The sequence below is a fragment of the Saccostrea echinata genome, unplaced genomic scaffold (genome assembly GCF_033153115.1).
Source record: "Saccostrea echinata isolate AGI-Se365-2 ecotype Australia unplaced genomic scaffold, CSIRO_AGI_Sech_v1 ptg000015l, whole genome shotgun sequence".
Lineage (NCBI taxonomy): Eukaryota > Metazoa > Mollusca > Bivalvia > Ostreida > Ostreidae > Saccostrea > Saccostrea echinata.
In genome coordinates this window covers 7,506,090-7,530,805 of record NW_026889764.1, presented here as the reverse complement: position 1 = coordinate 7,530,805, position 24,716 = coordinate 7,506,090, and the positions used below count along the sequence as shown (strand labels likewise).

Below are 24,716 nucleotides of genomic sequence, written 5' to 3'. Positions count from 1 at the left end.
ATATTTAATGTTAAAGAAGAATTGTATTATGATCCAATCTGCTGGATACTCCGAAGATACGGAATAGAAATGCCTTTTCGACTTTATTTTGTTCTTCATTTCTTGTTTGTTGTCCACAGAATTATGTTATTAACTGCAATTTCAGTGCATGGAAAAAATTTAAGTATGTCGGTACTGTGCCATATAATACTGTAAATTCCTTATTTTACGCGAGTACTTAATATCGCGAAGTAGCCCAAAGGCGTCAAACCGCGAGAACAGTAATTCGCGAATGGGTGATTTATCTAGAGATTTTACATACATTAAAGCACCATAAAAATAAAAGCGAGTAATTTTATTTCGCGAGTGGTGCTTCTCGCGTAATTACGCGATAATTTATTCCTCGCGTATATTTAGGAATCTACAGTATTAAAAACCAGACAATATCAGAGCTAAAATTAGTTCACTCAATGTCCGAACTCCGCTGTGCCGCCACATGTCTGAATGATCTGCAGTGCTATTCGATAGACCTATGCTCAACAGTCGATGGTGAGAAATGCCGACGTAGTAAAGGAAAGAAGCCAACTTTCGATCCTGAATCTGGACCTTCCTGTCAACGTTATCACATAGTAAGTTATTCAGCATTATCAAATAGTTTTCGAAACTTGTTATAATTTTATCACATAGTAGGTATTTCAAAATCTTTCAGTTGAATGTCACAGTAGTGTTACAACGGACCCCTCCACCCCCCCCCCCACCCCCACCCCCAAAAAAAACAAACAAACAAACAAACAAACAAACAAAACAAAACAAAACAAAAAACAAAAACAACAACAACAACAAAAAACACAAAAAAAACACAAAAAACCCCATTAAATTGTAAGTAAAAAAATTTTATCTAAATTTATGTTACAATAAGTTATCGAGTTCAATGCAAAATGCTGAATTGTCCTTTTATTCTTGACCTCTACTAGTCACTATCCCTTAGCGTAAATACAATATATCAAACCTTTGAACAGAAAAAGCAAATGTACGGAAGAAGTGGAATGATGCATTCATTACAAATATTTGTCACTCCAGTCTCATCAATAATCATCAAAACTCGATTTGTTTCCTATAAAACTTTTAAGAAAACGATTAGCAAATTAGACCCTATCTTGCATTAGATATGCTGGAGTACACCTGTATCATATTAAATCTTCAAGTACTATTAAAAGTACGGTTCAGAATTCCAAGAATTTTATTTACAATTTGAATTCATTAATTGAAGAAGATTTATCTTTTTGGTTTTCAGAAATAATTTAGTTGTAAGAAAGACATCGGCGGTCCTTCTAAAGTATGTTGACTTTTAATAAATCGAAAATATTTTTTTATTTTTTGTTTCTATTGCATCCATCTTAATACATACAGTAAGTATATGTACAGTCAAATACTGTAGCAAATTTAGACCTTTACTCGGCACCCGGCGCTATTCTTTAGAGTGCCAACGCCTATCTACCTAGGTCATACCAGGAAGCAATAACCACCTACATGTATAATTATGATAAATATGAAAATATGATTATGTGAAAAACTTGAAGAAAACGAACAATGATCGATCTTATATATTCTTTAAACAAAACAAATTATGAACAGGGCAAAAACACGGACCCCCTGGAAATAACAGATTCTGAAGTTGTGTCAGTTGCTATGAAGAGTAAGCATCCTCTCGACGGATCAAACCCGTCGTGAACCCTCTATATTCTTAGTTATAAGACTTAGTATAACCTATCAAATTGTATGAAACATGTCAGTCAAAATACGACCCAAAGATAAGTTATTTTTGCATGCAAAGGTCTTTATAAAGACTACAGAGTTTGCGGAATGCTGACTTTAAACAAAATTGTTGAAAACCCTGTGACAGCAACTTATTTGTCACTAGCGTGCCTCAATTAAAAAAAAACATCCTTCGCAGGGCATGCTCTTCTGTACCAAATCAGCTTGGAAATATGAAACACTATATGCAGCTGATTGAGCATAAGTTAGGTTGAACATAAAATAGAGAAGTTAACGATGGAAAAGCTGAGCTAGTTTCGTTTGTCAAATAGTTTATTTGTTAGTTGGCCATTCACGTCTCTAGTTTTTCAAACATCCAGGTTATAAATACATGTAGATGTAGTAGACTCTAATGTGTATTTCGTTTCAAGTTTGCTAGGATATATCGAGTCGATATACAATGAAAATAACAATATTATTGTAAAATTGATGAAACTTTGTAGGCTATGGCAACTGGTTTATGAAAAGTCTTTGAAATATCTTGAAGATTGTTTCCCTGTATTCTGATGTCTCTAAAAGCATTCAATCAATAAAAAAATGAAATTATTAGGATCTGAGCTCATTAGCTTTTGCGTTATTTTCATTTGGAAATCGCAATTTTGCACAAAAGTCATAAAGTTATGTAATGATCAAGATTAACTACAATGTGGCAAATTAGACCTTCAAGTTATTCTAAAAATAAAGAAAAATAGGTTGTTAATACAAATGATTGTTTCTCCGCATAATTTGTATAAAGTATATTGTTCATATCTAAAGGAGGATGGGTGCGACGGTGTAAGCTATGCTGACAGAAAGACAGAAATTTGCACTTTTGGTATGAAAATTATTCATATTCTTTCCTGGGTGTATAAATTTATGAGAGAGAGAGAGAGAGAGAGAGAGAGAGAGAGAGAGAGAGAGAATTTTTTCTCACCTTTTAAATCTACAATTTCAGCAATTTATCATTTTAATTTTCTCTTTGGCAGCATTTTTTGAATCCCTGCTTTGAATACTTAAATATTCTTTATTTAGCACTCAATCTGTCTCATGGATAATGAAACGTCTAGCTGTTGATACTGTTAACTGCTTTTATTATCATCCATTCTTTCAATGTTTTAAAATACAAAAATTCGATATCGACTTACAGCCTAAATCGTCCCTCTTAACAAAATTAATATACGTACATTTTAGCTCACCGGAGCCGAAGGCTCAAGTGAGCTTTTCTGATCAAAGAAAGTCCGGCGTCCTTCTGTCGTCTGTAACCTTTTTACATTTTCGACATTTTCTGAAAAAAAAAAAAACTGGGTCAATTTTAACCAAACTAGCCACAATGCATCCTTGGGTAGGGGGATTTAAGTTTGTTCACAGGAAGTGCCACGCGAGATTTCGTGAAAATTTGGTGACATCTTTTAAAAATCTTCTTCTCTACAACCACTGGGCAAGAAAAGATGAAACTTATTTGAAAGCTTTATTACATACTCTAGATTCCAGTTTGCTTATATCATAACCGCTAGGGGTAGGGCGTCGTCACAAGAGGGGTCGACGTTTTACATAGGAATATACAGGAAATGTTTATTATATTATTAAAGAAGTATCATCAGATAGTGGTGTTAATTCAATTTTTGTTTCAAATCATGACCCCTGGGGCTAGGGCAGGGCAACAACAGGAGGTCAGAGTTTACCATAGGAATATATAGGAAATATATTTAAAATCCTCTTATGAAGAACAGCTAAGCCATTATTAGTCATATGAATATAGAAGTATCCTCGGGTCGTGTAGATTCAAGTTTGTTTAAATATTGACCCCTTTCGGGTTGGGTGCAGACACAACAGGGGACCAAACTTTTACATAGGAATATATAGGAAATATCTTTAAAAAATTTTGTCGAACGAAGAATTTGGCCATTATAAGTCATATTAGTATAGAAGTATCCTCAGGTAGTGTAGATTCAAATTGTTCAAATCATGACCCCCGAGGGTAGGGCGGGGCCACAACAAAAGGTCAAAGTTTTACATAGGAATATATAGGTGTAATGGCTAAGGGGCATTTGTAAAACGCATTGAAAACTTCAAATTGCAGAATGATCCGACAACCCTTGGAATGGACTAACCAAAGGGTATATAAGGCAAAGCTTTGGGAAAGTAAGGCATTCAGAAGCTAGCTAAAGAAGTTGGTCGTTGAATCAGCAATAAAGAAGTTAAGGGTAAGAGCAAACTCAAAGTGTAAAAGTTATAAGCACCAGTGGCAAGATCCTAGGGAATTGATGTTAAGTTCTGGGTGTAGTTGATCTGCAGAAGATTAAGACACCCGATTCTTATTCTTCAATAGAAACCTAGGTGAGAAACACGGTGCAAGTAGTACCTTACCCAATCCCCGTCTCTAGATAAGAGAGAAAAAAAATAGGATTGTGTGATTAACCCTCAGACAGAGCAGTCTTAATAATCATTCCAATCATTAACTCAGACAGAGTAAAAAGAAAACCTATATATCCCTTGTAAGAACCTGACCCTGGGATCATGAAACATCTTAAGCTTAAGTCAAAATCTTCATGTTGTTCTAAAATGTTATGAAAGTCAAGCAGACCAAAATCAAAATATTTTTCAATATTGCTTTATGAAAGTGTTGCTACATGTATCTGCAAATTTAGAGATAAAGTCGACAATTTTGAAACGTTTTACAGGTGATTGAAAATTTGACTTAAGTCTAAGTCTGTTTCATGATCCGGGGGCCTGATCATACACGTCACATAGGAAATATCTTTAAAAAATCTTCCCAAGAATAACTAAGCCATTTTAAGTCATGTTTATACAGAAGAAACCTTAGGTTTCGTAGAATTAAGTTTGTTCGAATTATGACCCCCAGGGGTTGGGGGCACAACAGAGGGTCAAAGTTTTACATAAGAATATATAGGAATCATCTTGAAAAAAATCTTCTGCTCAAAGCCATGATTAGTCATATTACTATACATGTAGAAGCATCCTCAGGTAGTGTAGATTTAAATTTGTTCAAATTTAGGGTGGGTAGAGTGGGGCAACAATGAGCGATCAGTTTTTTACATAGAAATACATAGGAAAAAAATTTAAAAGTCTTCTGCTCAAGAACAGCAAAGCCAGGATTAGTATTATTGAAATGAAAGCATCCTGAGGTAGTGTAAATTTTAGTGACCCCCCCCCCCCCCGGAAACTTTTCAATACTGAACTGATTTCTCCTTTTTCCTAGCTTATGTGCTCAGGTGAGCAATGTAGCCCATGAGCCTCTTGTTTGTTTTTGCTAAGACGTACGTGGTTTATCATTTAAGATGAATGCAGTGATTGTGACTGTGTATCAACCTATACCCAGAAGTCTGAAGTGTATAGTATTGTGTTAGCTGGTGATAGGAAGAATGTTTACTGCTCATTTGAAAGTGACTACTCTTGGACCGTAAGAAATTTTGTTTTAATAAAAGCAAGATAGATTCTATTAGTACAGAGCAAGGTTCATAGAGGTCCCCTATGGTTCTCTTTCATTTTGCAAAATCAATATATCGTATACAATATGATTATACATGTATATGTAATGAGCCAAGGATGACAATTAATTAATTGTTATATCGTAAAGGCCACTGTGTGCATAAAGTGAACATACTCTTCGAAGATTTAACATTTGAATTCGTCTTCATACACTTACTTTTTCTTCAGATTTTACAAAGACGATTAGATGGATCTGAAAACTTTTATAGGAACTGGACAGATTATGAACTTGGGTTTGGAATCCCTGAGTCAGAATTCTGGCTAGGTACATGTATTATAAGCATAAATTATTTTTAATCAATAAGTATTGCATACCATGATTAGCACTAATAATATTTTCTGATACTTTTCTGAATGACACTGTACATGTAAAAAAAATATGAATGCATAATAGAAAAAAAATCTTTCATATATACATTGTATGTATTCTGGTATATATATGAAGATCGCTGGATTTTTTGTTACTGGCTTATTTTATGACATTCATTCAAAATAACTATAATCGCGTCATCGTATATACACAAATAACAAAATGTATCAAGCACTTTGCTCAAGTAAAACTGCAGTTTTGCTAACAAACATAAAAACAGTTCTAAATCCTTTTTAATTAAGCAATTTTCATATTCAAAATATTAATTGTTCAAGTATATACGAGGGTTGTTCATAAAGTTAGTTGACAAAGACGTTTTTGTCGAAATGAATGGTCCTAAAATACTTACAATTCTTGTATATGAAACTATTTGTTATGAAATCCAAGTCAGAATAGTTTAATTTTTATTGTTTGAACTTAATATTTTTTGTACAAGATAATGCACACGGCCCAGAGTTAAAATGCCATATATTGGAAATAAAATGTTCTGATTAAAATGATTCTTTATAAAGAAAGTCAAAGCTTAATAAAAATGAAATGTGTCGCAAATAAAGCGGCTATCGTCATTTTCTGATATCCTTCTGATATCGCTTACTTTACAGATAGTGAAAATATCAAGAAAAAAGCCGCAAGAAATATATTTAAAAAATGACCAAAAAAAAAAAATGATTTCGACCATCCGAACGACACAACATTCCATCATAAACTTGTGTTTTAATATGGTTGGAACAACGTCAGAGAAAAAATATTTGTTCAAGAAACTTGAAATTAGTGTAATATATTTAGTTCATTAATTGGAAATTGGTATATACATGTACGACTTTCCAACAGTGTGTGCAAATTTGGAGACGCTAAAAGAAGTGGAAAACCACTGTTATTTGATGAAAATAGGATATCCCTATTTATGAGGTTGTTATAAATCTAGTTATCAATTATGGTCTATTCATAAACACATATATGTATAATTGCACAAACTTGGTAATGTGGCATTATAAAGAAAATATACCGAGTCTCCATCAACATGTAATAAAAATTCAAAATCCATACTTTTGACGGTATAATTCTGACACCAATAGTGTTTTGATTTTTTTTTATAATAAGATATTATTTTTATTCATTAAATTTTATATTAATATTTATTTATTATAAATTACTTAATTATAGCATTTATCCACGACCTTTATGGACAACCCTCGTATATATATATATATATATATATATATATATATATATATATATATATATATATATATATATATATATATATATATATATGTGGGGGTGGGGGTGTGTGTTGTTCTCAAATTTTTTGCTTTTTAATGTAAAAATAAAGGAAACAAGTACATCCATCAACTGACAGCAGACGGACACACAACATTACGTATTGAACTGGAGGACCATGATGGTAATACTGTGTACGCTGAATACAGCAGCTTTAGTGTGGACGATAAAAGTAACAGCTATAGGATCCAAGTTTCAGGATATTCCGGAAATGCCGGTGAGAGAGAAATACTACTTTATGAATAAAGAATGTAATGAAAAGAAATCTCATTTGACATGAAATATCAGAGTACAGTCCTTAGAATTGAAATTTTCAGAAATTCACAAATTCCTTTTTTTTGTTTCATAATTTTAATTTGTCATCAAAACATATACGCAACGATTTCCTTTTGCGATTTTTTCAGTCCTCGTATGTCCTGTAAGACATCTAGCGATTCAATTATTTACGACCACGATTTATGGTCTTGCATTTTCTTCTAGCTTGTGAAAGTTCGCTGTATTCCAAGGAAATTCATTTCATAGTTGTACTGAGATACGCTTCAGTAGTTAAAAACACTAAGACATTAAATAGTAAACAAACAAGTAGGTACATATATAAAATATGGAAACATTTAAACAGCTATCCAAAGTCAACAATTTTGTAAGATTATTCTATTTAGTGACTCCAGATGCAATCTATATATCCTTAAGAATTAATCCGACACAAATAATGTCAAATAAAATCAGTATAATGCGTTTGAACTGTTTGAATAATAAAAATAAATTTTATCATGAAACGAAACAATGTAACACACAACGTAAGCAAATCACCGCGTGTGATCCTCTTCCGATATTGCATACTACTATTCTACCTTATAATTAACAAAGGTCTTAATTTAACGTGTGACTTAAATTGGCTTTTTGGGATATGTTCATGCATTAGGACATGACATACCTTATAAGGGATTTATTTCTTTGTTTAATGGCCCTTCTAAAAATTTTCAATCATATTGGAAAGCCACCACTTGCCAGTGGAGGGCTGCAAATTGACACATACTCGGCACTTATGGTCATTGAGCATTGAAGGATCTTTTTCGTGCTAGCACTTACTGCGACACGGGGACCTCGGTTTATACGGTCTTATCCGAAGAACCCGTCTCCATGCCCTGCAGTCAAACCCGCGACGTACATTAGGATGAATTTCCTTCTTCTTTCTTTGGACAATATTTGTGATTTAATAATTAGCGTTATTTATTTTTTGCATTACCAAGGCCATCGCTAATAATTAGCAAGTAAAATTAGATGGTCGCTAGAAATTTCTGTTTTTACGTTACGTAGTATGCAAGTATACATCTTATATAAAAGAATGATGTGTATAGAGCTAGATTTAAAAACAAGGTAAATTACTGTTAAGAAACAATTAACGATAAGAACGGCGACAAACTGGAGGAAATATATGTTTATATGTACCTTCCTACCTACTGCAATGAAATATACATATCAACTGAACTGCAGAGTAAAATGAATGATCTAAAGGAATTGAATCACCTTGTAAACTTTGTAAATTCATTTAAGAAAGTGTGTTTATAAACTACAGTTGAACTTCGGTATCTCGAACACGGATATCTCGAATACCCATGTCGAAGTCATTTTGAAGTCCCAACTACTTATTTCCTTTAGTATTTTACCCTGGATATCTCGAATCTCCGTTTATATAGAAGTATTTTCTCGGTCCCTTCAAGTTGGAGAGTTTTGACTGTATATCAAATGTAAATTCAATGAAATATTAGTATTATGCTCAAGTATATTTTTGATTTATATCAGGTGACAGTTTTGCGGGAACATGTAACATATGTATCAATGGAATGCCTTTCACAACCTACGACCGTGACAATGATAACCATCAAGCTTTAAATTGTGCCGTATGGAGTAAAGGAGGTTGGTGGTATAATTCATGTCACAGAAGTAACTTGAATGGATTGTATGGTGACAACAGTTACGGACAAGGTGTGACTGGGAAGAATGGAAGACATTGAGCTATTCTCTCAAATCATCCACTTTGAAACTCAGGAAATCTTAAGTTTTGTAATTGTTAAAAATACGTTTAATCACAGTACTAGTGAAACCAACAAAAAAAGAAAACCTTAGGCAAAGTCATCGTTACCTGATATTTGATAGATGAATGAAAAAGTTCAGTTTTGCACTTATAAGATATCCCAATCATAGGCAAAGATTTAGTCTCCAACTGAATTTTAAGATGTCCGGATCATCATGCTTATTTTAAGACTATTAATAGGAATGAGTCCGTGAATATTTTTTTTAAAAATGCATTAAATATTACTGGATTGAGTTTTTTCTCTGCTAAATAATATTAAATGGATAGAAAAATCATGCTTCTAAGAAATATGAACACGAACAGAAATAAACTCAAAAGTCCATTGGAAAAATACAAATCGGGAGCAAAGCAATTACGGACTCTTTAAACATTAGAGATGGGACACGGTGCCATGGAGGAATAAGCATCCCGGCAGGTGTGTTAAGGAAGCACTAAGATAATCTGATTTGACTAAATCAGTGATACAATATAACGTCATAGTAGGCGAGATGACGTCAAATTTAGAACACAAGTTTTCTTAATATTGTTATTTACAGATATAATTTAGCACCTGAAAATGAATGGAAACTTGCAAATATAAACAAAAATCCTATGTTTTTATTTTTTATGCTGTATCTGTCACTTGAATTAAAATCTCCCGACCCATGACGTCATAACTGTTCAACAAGTAAATTGAGAATTGATCATGTTGTGTAACGAGAATTTGGCTAAGACAGCATGTAAAAAGATACGCAAAAGGGGGTTTAGAAGCAAATACCGTGAATATTGTGTGTGATTCATTTAAAGTTAAAGTTTGTTAAACAGGTATGCTAATTTATTTTCCTGTACCATAGGACTGGCGGTAAATTTAGATTTTGCTTTGATGTTGCTGTGGTGTATTTGCCGGAAGAATCACACTTTTTTAAGTCAGGCCCACTTTTTGGCATCAAGCCATACTGTGACAAGACCTTGACTGATAAATAAATGATGTTAATTTCCAGACCTTGGCAATGGCTGACGAATGAATGAAGTCAACATTTTTAATTTAAAAATACTAACATTAACTTGCCAAATTCGCCACGTAATTTTTTTTCCGTATTTTTTCTATACGTTTCCTTATTCAGTAAATGATACGTTCTATCTCGAATTCTCGTCTTTCTATTTTCTTTCTCCAAGTACATGTAGCAATTTAACATCAGAAGTCCCTGCGTTTTTTTTACTTGATAAAGAATTTCAAACTTTCATTAAAATGTCAGAAATCATTTCATTGTGTCTTTCAGGGACCTATATATTAGACAGTATATATGTCCCTGTTTCTATACGTCGATTGCCATATATAAAAATTTCAACGGCGATGTTTTCCATTGACACCTCCCTTTAAAAATAACGATCTCGAAAGATGAATTTTCTTTCAGAATTGACGGTGTCAGTATAATACATGTAGTTTACGATCCTTATCCCTGTACCTGACCAAAAAATCATGTCTTCTGTGTCTTCAACATTTCGAAAGTACGTCATCACATGCACTCATTCCGAATTTTTTATCAGTGATTTGCAGCAGCAGCAGCGCCTTAGCAAAATATGATCCTTGCAAATGGAGACAGCTATTTGTACTACAGACTCCCGACCGCGCCTTTACACCATGTAATAGGCGATGCTAATAATCAACTTGCTTTTCTCTCATTGGTCCTTTGGTACAAGTAACTTACACACAGTAGATATTATTTGGCTATCGGTAAATACACTCAAAGTTTTTATTCACTCGGGGTTCCGCCCCTCGTGAATGAAAAACTGTGAGTGTATTTACCGATAGGCAATTAATATCTATCGTGTAACTATAACATCGATAATATCTTTTATTGAAGAGAGTCAGCTATTTACGTATCCCGGTCGGCCTTTCCTCTGTCGTTCGTGACAACAATAATGCAAAAGAACAACACTAAGCTGGATGCTTAAAAACATAAGATTCGTACATATCGAAAGCTTGCGTTCTGTTATATTTGGAATGTGTTGCTAGAATCGTGAGGTAAACATGGTTTGAAGAAATATCCCGGGTTATATGTATATGAAGCAGAACATCGGGTAAGGTTTCGTGCGAATATGTGAAATACCCCGGTAATAATTTTCCCGACCGGACAGTAGGATTCTAGCAGCACTTTTTAGGCATAAGAGATGTTTTTCATCTATACTATTTACTCAAAGAAATTATTAAACCCCGCGGTAGTGTTGTTCTGTTAACTTTTTAAAGGAATATTTTGCCATTAATAGCAGTCACCCGATGACATCGTGGTGGTGCACATCTTGGCCCCAGACACTCTGTTGTCTTTATCCAATAGTTAATAATAGTTAAAGTTTTATCGGCGACTTTGATCAATTATCAAACTTAATTTTCTTTAAAAAGTTTAAATTTCCCAAGAAATAATTTGTACGCTTCCTTAAAATACCCGTGCCGTATAGACTGGCCACATCCTTTGCAGGCAGCACCCAGATCATTATTCGGCAATTTTACACTTTTTTGTAAAATATAACATTCATAAATCACAAAGCAACGAATAAAACATTTACTTTTGTTATTCATTGATAGACGTCAATGAGTCTTAGGCTAAAAGAAGCACCCCACTACACAGGAAAAATGTCAACATGTGTTAAACATATGTTAAACATGTGATCAACATATGTTTTTTACACATGTAAAACACATAAAAAGAGCACACATGTAAAGGGTGTTTATTTTTACACATGTTCAACATATGTTTAACATGTGTTAAACATGTGTGAAAATAAACACATGGTATATTTGCACATATAAAACATGTGTTGAACATGTGTAATATACACGTTTTACTTTATATGTGAATTACACATGTATATATTACTGTTGTGCTTAATATCATTTTTACTTTTTTCTTGTCTTTCAATACAGTTAATTTAATCATGCATGGTGATTGAATAATTTGTCTGCAGTAACTGTTAGCTGAATTAGAAGGTCTACATCTTGGTTGATTCCTTGTTGAACAAAATACAATGACACATCAGTGTATTACAGGGTCAGCTCTGCTCATGCAGTCCATCTTTAATTATTTTCCTTGAATGGATTATATTACAATAACAAAATACATATATTGGTTTCAAGTTCTTTATTTCACGTACCAAATTATAATTTCATTTCTCTCTATCCTGCTCCTACAATTTAAAAAAGTGAATTACTTAATAATTTAGAAAAATAGATCTTTTGAGTCTTTTTTAAATCTTTGTTTAAACTTATTGCATTTAAAATGTCAGGATCAAGTTCTTAATCAAGGTGACTTACCTCTCGATATCGCCTAATTCTTCTCTCCTCCTTCTCTTGGAGGAGTTCCCATATGTTGGGTCTTTCATCTCTTCCGATTGCATCATAGAAATCTGAAAAAAAGAAATGAAAATGTTCATGAGGATGCATCAGGTGTTCAACCTTTCCAGGCCTTATCCATGTTATCATCAATTTAATTAAATATTATATGAACTTTCATGATGATTTGCCAGTTGCAAACACTAATGTTTCACCAGCAAAGGTAAAAAATGTGTGTTGCCAGTTAACTCAGTTTGCAAGTATTAAATCACCATGAACGGTAACAATAAGTAACAAAATGGAATACTTACGAATTCCCTAAATTTAGTGAAATTTTGTGATCTTGAGTGTTTAACAAGAGGCTCAGAAGCCACATTATGCTCATCTGATTTACTATAGCCCTGCTGTTCTTCGATCATCATATATAAATATTGCATGTAGTTGAGTGTAACATTGAAAATTTTCAATGTTACACTCAACTACATGCAATATTTATTATATTATACTGAATGTTTTATACAATACAGATAACAGTGAACCTTGCACGCATAAATTCTGCACAGTCGCTATTTTTTGGAATGTCACCCGTCGTCAAGCAATGTTGACTGTTGCTACGCTGTAGGGCGTGGCTTTATTATTCAGTGGGTAATAGTGTTTTTTAACAAATGTTTCTCAACGAATCAGATTCAACTAATTTACATGAAAGTATATTATTCAAAAATATGCCCTGTAATTGAAGATTCAGGGGTATATAGTTTTTGCCCTGTCCATCTGTCAATCTGTTTGTCCGCAAAAACTTTAATCTTGCCTTTAACTTTGATATGTTGGAGCTGACTTGCTTCCATATTTGTATTCCTAATTATGATTAAAAATATGTTTCACCTTTTTAGACCAGCAGTTCTCTAGACGAAGAATTTTAAAAGATGCAAGAATTTTTTTTTTAGTTCTTGATTATCTCCCCTTGGAAGAGGGTGTGGCCATTAATTTGAAACAAGGATGCTTTGTCAAAAGTTTGGTTGAAATTGGTCCCGTGTTTTATGAAAGAAATCTTAAAAGTGAAAAGTTCATAACATCATTTCTAGCAGTGTCATGTCATAGTTCAACTCTTAATTTTCACAGTTGTTACAGCAAAACATTTGTTCACCATGTTCACTATTCAAAGTTAGTACATCCTTACCTTTAAATTCAACCCAAAACTTGCTGCATTCTTCAAATTTTTTACTGAATAGAAATGCTCTCTGAAATGTTAAAGTTTGACTTTTAAGTAATTTTCCCCTTACATTCAGGCTTCACTACAAATTGATCAACATTATATAAATTATGCTACCTAAGACAATATCTACAAACCAGGGATGGGTTCAATTACTTTAAAAAGTAATTAATTAAATTACAATTACTTTGACTTATTCTTTATTTAAATCACAATTAAATTACAGACTTTCTAAGACATGTAATTAATTAAATTACAATTACTTTGCAAAAGTAATTAATTAAATTACAAATTACATTTTTTAATTTTTTTGAAAATTTTTATAATCCTTGTCAATGAATATACAGAACATCATTTATTTGTATATAAGCCCAGCCGCTGCACAAGCAATACAAGAAATAATATGCTACAGGCATTGTGTATCATTGTGGTTTAATTTATAAACATTAAAGAATCTCTTAAAAAACTATCCAAGATCAGTTTGATGCAGTTTCCACCACACAAAACCTACATGTACACAAATTGCATGGCTTATGATATTTGATTGAAAGTGAGTATTTTAACAGAGTGAAATGAGTCGCAACTGTAACCCTTCAAATTGAATATTTCCTTTGAAGGTAACCTGAACATCCTAAATTGCTATTTACTTTGAACAATTTTACTTCATAAATCAGAATTGTACAGATAGAAATTTCATTCATAAAATTCTGTTTATATGTTAAAATAATTATCAAATGAAAAGTTTTTCTTTTCTAAAGCTAGCGGAGCATTTTAAATTGAAATAATTATCTCCACTGGCTTTGTCTTCTAAATCATGGAATGAATATCTCTTTAGAGGAGTTGATTTGTTTTGATTGCAATTTAAAGCTGTGACCTGGAGGGCAATTATCTCTTCCCAACAAGAGAGAACTTAATTAATGACACACACCTTCTTTTTCTTTATTATTGATCAAACAACAAAGATTGAAATATAATAAATGTCTGTTTCATAGCTGAATAGACCTAAGAAGGGTGGTTCAAAATTCATATTTATAAACAGAGATCGAAAAATTCAAAATTTACATAATGATTAGAAAGAAACTAGTTTATTATTATCAAGCCAATCATTTAATTATTTTTTTGTAAGCATTAACTTAAAATTTTGTATAATTGAAAGATTGAGGATATGTTTAACAAAATAAACCAGTAAAATGGGGAGGTAGTGGTGATGATATATCATGAATATATCATGAATGTGTATTAAATAAAGTAATTGAATGTAATTGAAATTACATGGTATTTTTTCAGTGTAATTAATTAAATTACAAGTAATTGAAAAAATGTTCAATTAAAAGTCTTGTCAGTAATTTTAAGGATAGTGATTATTCCATGTAATATTTTGGAATCTCTGTGAGAAACTTATCTTTTGATATTTATAACAAAGTAGAATTATTAGAATCCATATGAATTCTGGTAATTATTCACATGGAGTGATTGTCTCAAATGAGTGAACAGAAATTTAAGTCCGAGTGTTTGATCTGATTGTTCCCTTTGGGGTCTTGACATGCTTCTATTATGTTTCCTATTCTTATTTGAATGTTTTGATGTTCCATAGTATATATGTGAATCATATTTATAAAGGCTATGTTCTTGATTACTTTTTGAATTTATTCTTTATGAACACTGGAGCATATATATAACATTATTGAAAGTCAAATATAAGTATATATACTTTGACAAGTGTTTTCATTTTCTCATAATGTAAAAGGAGAATCATTCAAAGAAAGAAAAAGTAGTACTGGTATTCTATTTTCCATTAGAATATGTTCATTTGAAATTTGCATTAATATCTTAATTATTTAGAAATTACGAAAGCCGGATAGGCTCATTTTTGACAAGATAAAAAAATAATTAACTCGTTATAACGAGTTAGTATCTCGTTATAACGAGATAATTATCTCGTTATAATGAGTTAGTATCTCGTTATAACGAGTTAGTTATCTCGTTATAACGAGTTAGTTATCTCGTTATAACGAGATAATTATCTCGTTATAACGAGTTAGTTATGTCGTTATAACGAGACAGTTTTCTTGTTATTTTGAGACTTAATAGCAATATCGGAATAAAAATGGCTGCAGTTTTAAATGCCATTGAATTTTTAGCAAGTAATTATCAGTCAAATTTAACTTGAACAATTGATAAATGGTTGAAAATTTAATTTGCTCTGGGGTTTACTTTTGATTAAATCTTGAACTATCTCGCTGTCAATAATCATAGCAACTCTAAGGCGAACACATTCACACATTTTCGTGAACTCCTCCTCAAATTGTTGCATTAGGACGCGATATTTTTCTTAAAATAATATTGCCAAACATACTTGCTTCAAACTTTGGCAATTTATTTATGACAACTATTTCTGATGAATGACACTATTTCGATATGTTTTGGACGACTTATACACTTTCATATATCAATTTCTATACCACTAAAATTAAATATCAGAGACAATATAAGTGCAACATATCGTTTATGCAACATATAATATATAGATTACAGTGTTATACATATGTTACTTCTGAGATTCAGAAATGTTTTGAAGACGGGGGATGGTGAGACATCAGCAGTTAGATCATAGGCGTAGTAATAGAGGGGCTAATGTCCACACCACCACTTTTGAAAAGGGGGCGGTCAAGAGTATCTTTGTGCCCTTCCTCCATATTTTTTTTACCTGAGTAAATATCTCCCGAAAATAATGGCGAATACTCGTAGTTGGAATATCAAATCTATTTTTTTTCTTTTTACTTGTCAAATATTTTACTTGGTTTAACCCCCCCCCCCAACCATTGAACTTTGTGACTTAGCTTAATATGCATATTGTCCACGATAATGAGGAATGGTGAAGCAAAAATGATATTACATCCTTTTAAGTAATAAGACGTTAAATCTGATCTGCTGATATTGACATTTTATTTAATATTCTGTCATGATTCACTGTTTATATTTTTTGCGGGGGGGGGGGGGGGGGTCCAAGTTGTGGAGATTCACGGAGACCTATTTGAGATTCACGTCTATTTGGCGGATCCTATATGTTTACCACATAGTGTCAGAACGTCAAACCAGAGTTTACAAGACAAAAAAAAGTTTACAGAGTTTACAAAGCCAGTTCACTTTTATAATCTTTTTATTTAGGATTGATGAACAAATAGGTCTAATACTACATTTATATTACTAATACATCATTGAAGCAATGTCGTTAATTATTTTCCTCATCACAATATTTATTATGTATACTTTACAAGCATATAATTTTTATTTCAAAAAGAGATTGATGATTTTTTTTTGGGGGGGGGGGGTAATAAATAGAGGATATTCAATGTTTTATAGTTGATATGGAATTTATTTCACGAATGGGACAGGAATTTTTTTTATATTTTCATGAGTGCGAAGCTCGAGTGAAAATATCAAAAATCCTGTCTCAACATACAATACACATTTCTTGTCAAAATTTATGCTTGAAATACACCTTAAGTAATGTTTATCATATTGTAAACTTTAGATATTAAACTTTCATTCTATACCCAAAAAGGATCTCGTTATAACGAGACAACTAACTCGTTATAACGAGATAATTATCTCGTTATAACGAGATAACTAACTCGTTATAACGAGATACTACCATCCAAAAAATGAATAGTTTATATTACGTTTTGTATGTTTCTATATATGTATTTTAAAGACTTCAAAAAAATCTTTCAATAAAAAATTTTTATTTATAAATTTCACATCATATAGCTTACTATGACGTCATATTGGAAAGACAAGAAGAAAGGACAAGGTATGGTAACAGAAAAGAACTTTAAATTTTGCTTGTTTTAAAACCAGCAATAATTTTGATTCAAATAGTACAGGGAGGCCAAAAGAGGGCGCCAAAGTTGGATAATTTTACGAATTTCCTCAATTCTGATGGAATTTTGTCAAATTTGAGGTACTTTTCACTTTGGGAAACATAGAGCACAAGCTTGCCTATCTGAGATTTTTATTCATCAGTAGCATCGAATACTAGTGCATTAAATATATAAATTTGGTAGATAGGCAAGTTTATGCTCTGTGTTTTCTGATACAAAATGTGCTTTGAAATTAATGAAAATTTGCATAAAAAGGAGAAAATTCGGAAATTGACATATTTTGTGACTTACCTGCGTACCCCATAACATAGAATCAATACTCATTTTGATAGAGGGATGACAACAGGTTAGTGTTGATGAACTATTGCATCTCTCCTGGAGACACCATAAATCAAGGGCCAAAAAGGGGTCTTAGCCAATCTTGTCCTTTGTTCCTTTGTGTGTAGTCTTAACATACCCGCCTTGTCATGATTAAGCAAACTAAAAAATTCGTAGACAATTCAGTATGAAAATAATGGCCTAACAATTCGTATGAAAAACGTCAGTCAATATTCGAATTATTACGATAGACTGTACATGTTGAGAAGGTCATTGTATCGACCATGGAGTTTGCGAGACGTTGACTTTAAACGATATTGTTGATGATTTTTTATCAGCAACTGATTTATCAATAGCTTTCCTCGTTTTGTACGTGGAATATGCTATTCCATATCGCTTTCATTGGGAGAAATAAACTCCATATGTAGGTGAATGATGGTATACTGCTAAATAAATAAGGGAAGTTGACAATAGAAATGTTGAAATCATCAGGTTTACCATAAAGTTTTGTTGTTAGTTTGTGATTAATCTAATATCCTTTTCTAGAAAAATATCCAAATATGAAACAGATCTGTCACACTCTGTTGTGTTTTTATCGAGTTCAAAGAATATATAAATCGAAACAACGTAGGAATGATTTTTTTTTTAAACTCTGCTTCATATGAATACAAAAACTGGCCTGTTTTTAACGGGACACAATTAGTATCGACGGGAATTCCAACAGATTGTTCTCCAAAAAATACATACATGTACTTGTACACTGTAGATATTGTCAATCAGAAACTCAAGCATCTTCTTAAGGGGGACCGACCCTGTGGTAAGAGAGATAACTTTCCAAGTACAAAATATTAATGTTACTCATCGTTCTAATTCACCAGAGTTTAAAATTAAGACTTTTGAGTAGTCAATTCGATCACACCTAACATGTAATGGAAACATTGTCTTCTATTTCCTTTGCTTATACCTATCAAGTTGTTTTATTATATTTGACAAAAAACATTCAAATCCATTTTAAAAACTTTTCAAAGTGAATAGGTTCTATCTTTCTATAGACCATTTTAAAATGCTTTGATGTATCAAGTACGAAATGTAGAATTTTTTATCAGTATTACATTTTTTTCCATTAAAAAAGTATAAGATAGATAGCTCTTAATTGCTAACGGAGGTATTTTTTTTTTCTAACAACCAGATATAACATTGTAATGTTCTGACTTAGAAAGCAGTGTTTTCTTATGGTTTCTAACATGTTAATAATTAATAGGTATGACACTAAATATTATTTTCAAATGCGGCTTTTTTTTTTTTTGATTTTATGTTGTGATAATAAATAAAATACTCTTCCTATTCTTTGTGTTTATTTTTTTTTCATATCATGATCTTACATAGAAATCATTTCTCACAAATCAGAAAAAAAAAATCTGATAGCCTTCTGTATGAGAGATTAGATCTGCCTGTAATTATCATTAAAACAAAGCGAAATATATTTTTTTTATTTCGATGTCATAACTACCTTTAATCACATTCACATTTTACGTAAATAGGATAAAAGTGGTTATGAGTTGCTTAACACATCCATCCATTTGTATTTTCCCTTTTCCTTGTAATAGATAACTCTTTTGTCCAATATTTTTCCAATATGGACCAATAATTGATCACTTTGTGGCTCTATATCATTTCAAAAACTATACAATCATCATCCAAGCAATATTTTCCGATACATTGGATCACTAAACCGATGAATTATGCAGCTTGTAAAAGAAAATTTTTACTTGGAATGTTGAAGTCATTGTAGGCCGCAAAACGATCAAATAGGAATGAGTATTTCTCCTCAATTAATGACTATATCTTTGGAATGGAATTGAGTTCCTGATTTTGATTTTGGACGGATATAAAACTTACTGAGCTATCTAAATGCTATGTTGTTATATATTGCAATATAGTTATATAATACAATAACCAACATTCCAGGAAATTTTGTCTCGCTTCTAATATCAAACAGCTTTCTTGCAAAAAATAGGAGTCGTTATAATATGGTGATCTACTGTATAACTTTTATCTATTTTTCCCAAATGTATACAATGATTGATGACATGTTATTCAGAGTCCCATTCGAACATTTTGCAATCATATAGAGAAGTTGAAATTGTACTTGATTTAAATGAAGTGCAACAAATTTTGACTAATGCATGGCGCTTACGGTCGTACATTGTATCGGTGAAGGATCCTTATCGTGTAAACTCCTTCCAAGACGCGTGACCTCTTTTTTTAAGGTTTCAACCGAAATATGTGTAACTTTTACTTCTAGTGCCGAAAGCTTCACGGGGGAGCAGTCATTACATATATAAATAATAAAGCTAGGTTTGACGGGGCGCTAGGATTGAGAATTGCACCAAAATCTAGCAATCGCTTTACCAATAGGTTACCGTACTGGTATATATACATTGAGGACATCCAGGTATGATGTATATGAACACAGTTATTTTTCATTATACGGAAAAGGGAATGATGTGGTTGTCATTCATTTAATTATCATCATCTTGAGTTTTCATTTTTAGAGAGTTCAGGACACTCATCAAAGAGGATATTCGAAATGTCTTTTCAAAAGTGCAAATGCTTATATATAACTTAGACAGGATAAATCCTGAACTCCGCAATTTAAAACTGAAATATTAAGTTTTGTATGCTCATATATTGCTTTATGCAGTTAGCTTTAATAATTAGTTTCAGTTGATTTATAGCAAATTCTTTTTTCGTAGGTCAGATGAGTTACTCGGGTGACTGACTTTTGCTATCCAGTTTTATGCCTGGGTGTCGTGCTTTGTACAATTTTCGACTTTTCCTCCATAACAACTTGGTAAATTTCAACTTAGTTTCATCTGATAACTATGGGGACGCTTTGGTCAAGTGAATTCCCAATTAATATATACAAAAAATAATTTTGAAAATTCGGGACATTTAGATATTTTCTGCATAAGAATAATGGAGTCAGAATTGGAAATGCTATGCAAACACTTTCTAATAAAGTGAAGATTTAAGTGTGTTAAACCATAACCCCGAAACTGAAATGAGACATCAAAAGGGGTCAAGGGTTTTACATTGAAACGGGGGGGGGGGGGGATTTGAAATCTTCTCAAGAATAGTAGAAATCTGACACACATCTATACAAGAATTTGTTTTAGGATAGATTCAAACTTCTTTCAAATCCTGACCCACTAGGACAGGAATGAATCACAAAATGGGCCCTCTTTTTTCCGAGAAAAAATGTCTCTAGAAAATATATATATTTGAAAATTAGAGGTTTTCAAATTTTTCAAGTCCATATTGCATTAAACTGTCATTAATAGACAGTGTAGAATAAAGCTAGGGAGGTGATTTTTTTTAATCGTGTAATTTAAAGAATTCTATCTAAATTGTTTTTTTTTTACAAAAATCACTTATTTTAAGTCTTAAATTATCAGGAAAGTATAATCTTGCAGGTAAAATGAGATACAGTAAAACTTGTTTAGTTCAAACATGTATATAGCTAATTTACGTATAAAACAACGTTTTTCGGATTCTCGGCAAATTATTTGCAATATTCCTCGTTAAATTTTATGGGTATCTGTAACGAATTTACGAATATAGCGAATTGCTTTGTGACAATTTGTGATATTAATAATAAGGAAATTTACATCTTAAAGTTTACATGTAATAATTTATTTAATATTTGAAAATTTAAGAAATTAAACTCACAATATTTTTCTTAAATATTTATTTCTTGATATACTTACTTACGTTCTCTAGGCAAACTTTGTATTTCTTGCTTCCCTGAACATATACGGTAGTCATGATGGATTGATTGATTGTTTTTTTACGTCCCATTCGAGAATTTTTCACGTCACCATAAACCTGTCGGTGAAGGGCTTCAAATTTTGAACTTTACTCTGCACTCAGGGCCATTGAGCAGTGAGGGATCTTTATTGTGCCAACGTCTGCCGTGACACGGGGCCTCGGTTTTTAAGGTCTCATCCGAAGGACCCGCAACATTCACTTCAAAGTGCCGAGCGCATGGCGAAGGAACAGTTGCTACCCAATTTTATCGACTTAGGTCAGTTGCGGAGATTCGAACTCACGACCTCACGATCACAGAGCGAGCGCTCTACCTACTGAGCGGTCTAGTCATGATTGAAGGAATTTCAAAACAAATCTGAACATGAATATTGCGAATTCGCTGTGTACGCTTTAATAGCATCTATTAATTAAAAAATGGATGCGCTTATTTAATGAGAAAAACTTAGTTACTGCTGTTTTAGTTGGACAAGTTAGTAAATAAATAGGATCGGGATCCGAATTTCTCAAATACTTCCTATTTGTCATGGATCCAAACATGAAAGGCAGGCCCGTAGGAAGCAATTTCACTTTGGATGGGCACAGCCATACATTTTCAGTTGAGGGGGCACTATCAAGAACCAAAAATTTCTTGACAAGCAAAAAAAAAAAAAAAAAACAGAAAAAAAGGTCATCAGACGTTTTTATTGAGGGGGCACAAGCATACAGTATCTATGTTTTCTATAGTGATCTATATATCGCCCCCCCCCCCCCCCCCCCCGGTTCCTACGGCCATGAAAGGTACACAAATTTTGTAGCAGACAGATTTATGTAAATATATATAATTGAACTTCGATATCTCGTTCAACACTAATGTAAAAGGTGAAGAAAACGAACAGTGATCTATCTCAAGATATATATTTCAAATACCATGGATATGTCGAAGTGATTTGAAAGTCCAAACCCTTTATTCTAAAAGTGTTTTACCCCTAACAGTCAAAAATACTTTAGTTAACTATAGTTAATTTTAGTGATAACTTTGACACTTTGATTTACTCTAGTGAAAATTTTGATTTACTATAGTGATAACTTTGATTTACTATAGTGATCACTGTGACACTATAGTGATCACTTTGAAAACTTTGATTTACTATAGTGATAACTTTGACACTATAGTGATCACTTTGAAAACTTTTATTTACTATAGTGATCACTTTGACACTTTGATTCACTATAGTTAACTATAGTAAACTACAGTAACTATAGTTAAGGAGGGATTCTTGTCTGGTTTCTGACTAGATGAAATATTCAAAGTATATTTGCTTATATGTTTTATATATTTAGATGTAAGGGATTTAAAAGAAGATATTTTTCTTTCCTCATCACAATTGTACAACTTTAAATAGAAATGGAAAACTGAGTTTGAAATCTAGCAGGGACTATATTTTTGGCGGAATGGCGGCGTATGAAAATATCTTCTTTTCTGCCTCTCAAAATAATTATAGAAAAATGAATTTAGTTATAATTTTTACACAATCAAAAACTTGGAGAAAATTTTAAAATGTAAGTTAAATTTATCATAACAAAAAGTGCATAAAAATAGAAAATTGTGGAATTTATGAATCTCGGGGGTAAAGTAGCAAAGGTATTAAGGTTTAGCGGATCGCGCAGGATAAAAAGAGAAGAAAACAGATGCTGGGCAGGAGTGCAGGATGAACTTTTCACCGCTGATAATTAAGCTCCATGAGGTTTGCTATTTGTTTGTAGATAAAGAACTTGTTTATAAGATGCTGGCTTGGTCAAGAATAAGGGTGTAACCAATCAAAGAGGTTGATGCGAGGGAGCAGAGGTCATGCATCTGTATAAATTATCTACAGTAAATAAAAAGTGAAGATTATGCAAAAAGTTTAACAGGAATTTTAAGGTGCAATTAAAGATTAAAAGAGGGTTTAAGGTCCGATAAGATTAACTTAAATTCAGAGCAAAATTAAAAGTCATTAGTGCAAATTTTGAAGAAATACTCAAATATGCAGGGCATTTACGGGGGTATAAATGTAGCGCAGTGAGACATATCCAGCCGGTGGTCTGCTGGATTTTGTCTTTTTCTGGTTGCATTTATACAGGTAAGATATTTTTATAGACTTGCGCGATTTTTGTAAGATGGTTAAAATGTTCAGATGGCTTAATGTATTTACGGGTTAATATATTTTATAATCTGATAGAAATGTTTCGTATTTATTATAAGACCAGGGGATTGTAAGAATTGTTCCCCTGTGTCTAAAAACCTCTCACAGGCAAAAAGCGCACAACGATCCCGGAGTCGAAAATCAATTTATTCAATGACCAGAGAAATTCCAAGACCAAAAACAATATATTCAAAATAAACGAGAATCACCGACAAAAACATATTTTTTTTATATGAAAAATTAATAATAAGGGACTAAAGTTTTAAAATATATCAAATAAATATGATTTTCCAAACAAACTACAATTATGTTAGCTTTTAAAAGCTTCCAATCTAAGATCAGATTTGAGCCAAAAATCCGTAAAAAGTGGTTTTCTCTCTTAGTAAACAATCAAAACTTTTTGTTTTTAAATCATATTGTATCTTTATGTGACAACTTTACCATATGTGAAAATAAGAAAAATTTAAATATAGGAAGCATATAAAAACAACTAAAATATCTTAAAATTTTAAGAAAAATAGAGAAAATTCGGATTAGCTAATATCCATTTTTGTTGAATTATTTATGTCAATTTGGTAATATCATCTTATAGATCCTATATGGTAATATTTCTTTGTGCAAAAAGAAAAACATTTAATTTATTGAAATAGAAGTAGGCATCGCATGATTGGGAACAGTAATTTTTTATTCTTAATGTCCACGGAAAAGGTACTGACCTTGACCTGACCTTGCCTCTAATATAAAACGGTCAAATTTAATCTAGCTGATACCATCACTTAATGATATTGTCTTCTTGATTCTGTGAAAATTTCATTGATTCTTAAATATAAGAAATAAGTGTTCTTATGAAAAGAATCCCTCCTTAACTATAGTTTTTTTTGTTAAGGACGCTGGATATAGCGGATCCTCGGATATCTCGAAGTTTTTCCTCTGTCCCATACAGTTTGAGATAACATGGTTTGACTGACATATAAT

General features: G+C 32.2%; 1 long non-coding RNA gene and 1 pseudogene across 1 annotated transcript; one reads left to right on the top strand and one right to left on the bottom strand.

The window, feature by feature from the left end:
* Nucleotides 1-449: 449 nt before the first annotated feature.
* LOC133188052 (fibrinogen-like protein 1) lies at nucleotides 450-8,993 on the top strand (annotated as a pseudogene).
* Nucleotides 8,994-12,154: 3,161 nt separating this feature from the next.
* Nucleotides 12,155-13,590, bottom strand: LOC133187810 (uncharacterized). Its single transcript, XR_009721251.1, has 3 exons — nucleotides 13,514-13,590; nucleotides 12,319-12,410; nucleotides 12,155-12,191 (listed from the first exon to the last, which is right to left on the bottom strand). It is a non-coding gene; the product is annotated as an uncharacterized LOC133187810 (long non-coding RNA).
* Between the last annotated feature and the right edge of the window lie 11,126 nt (nucleotides 13,591-24,716).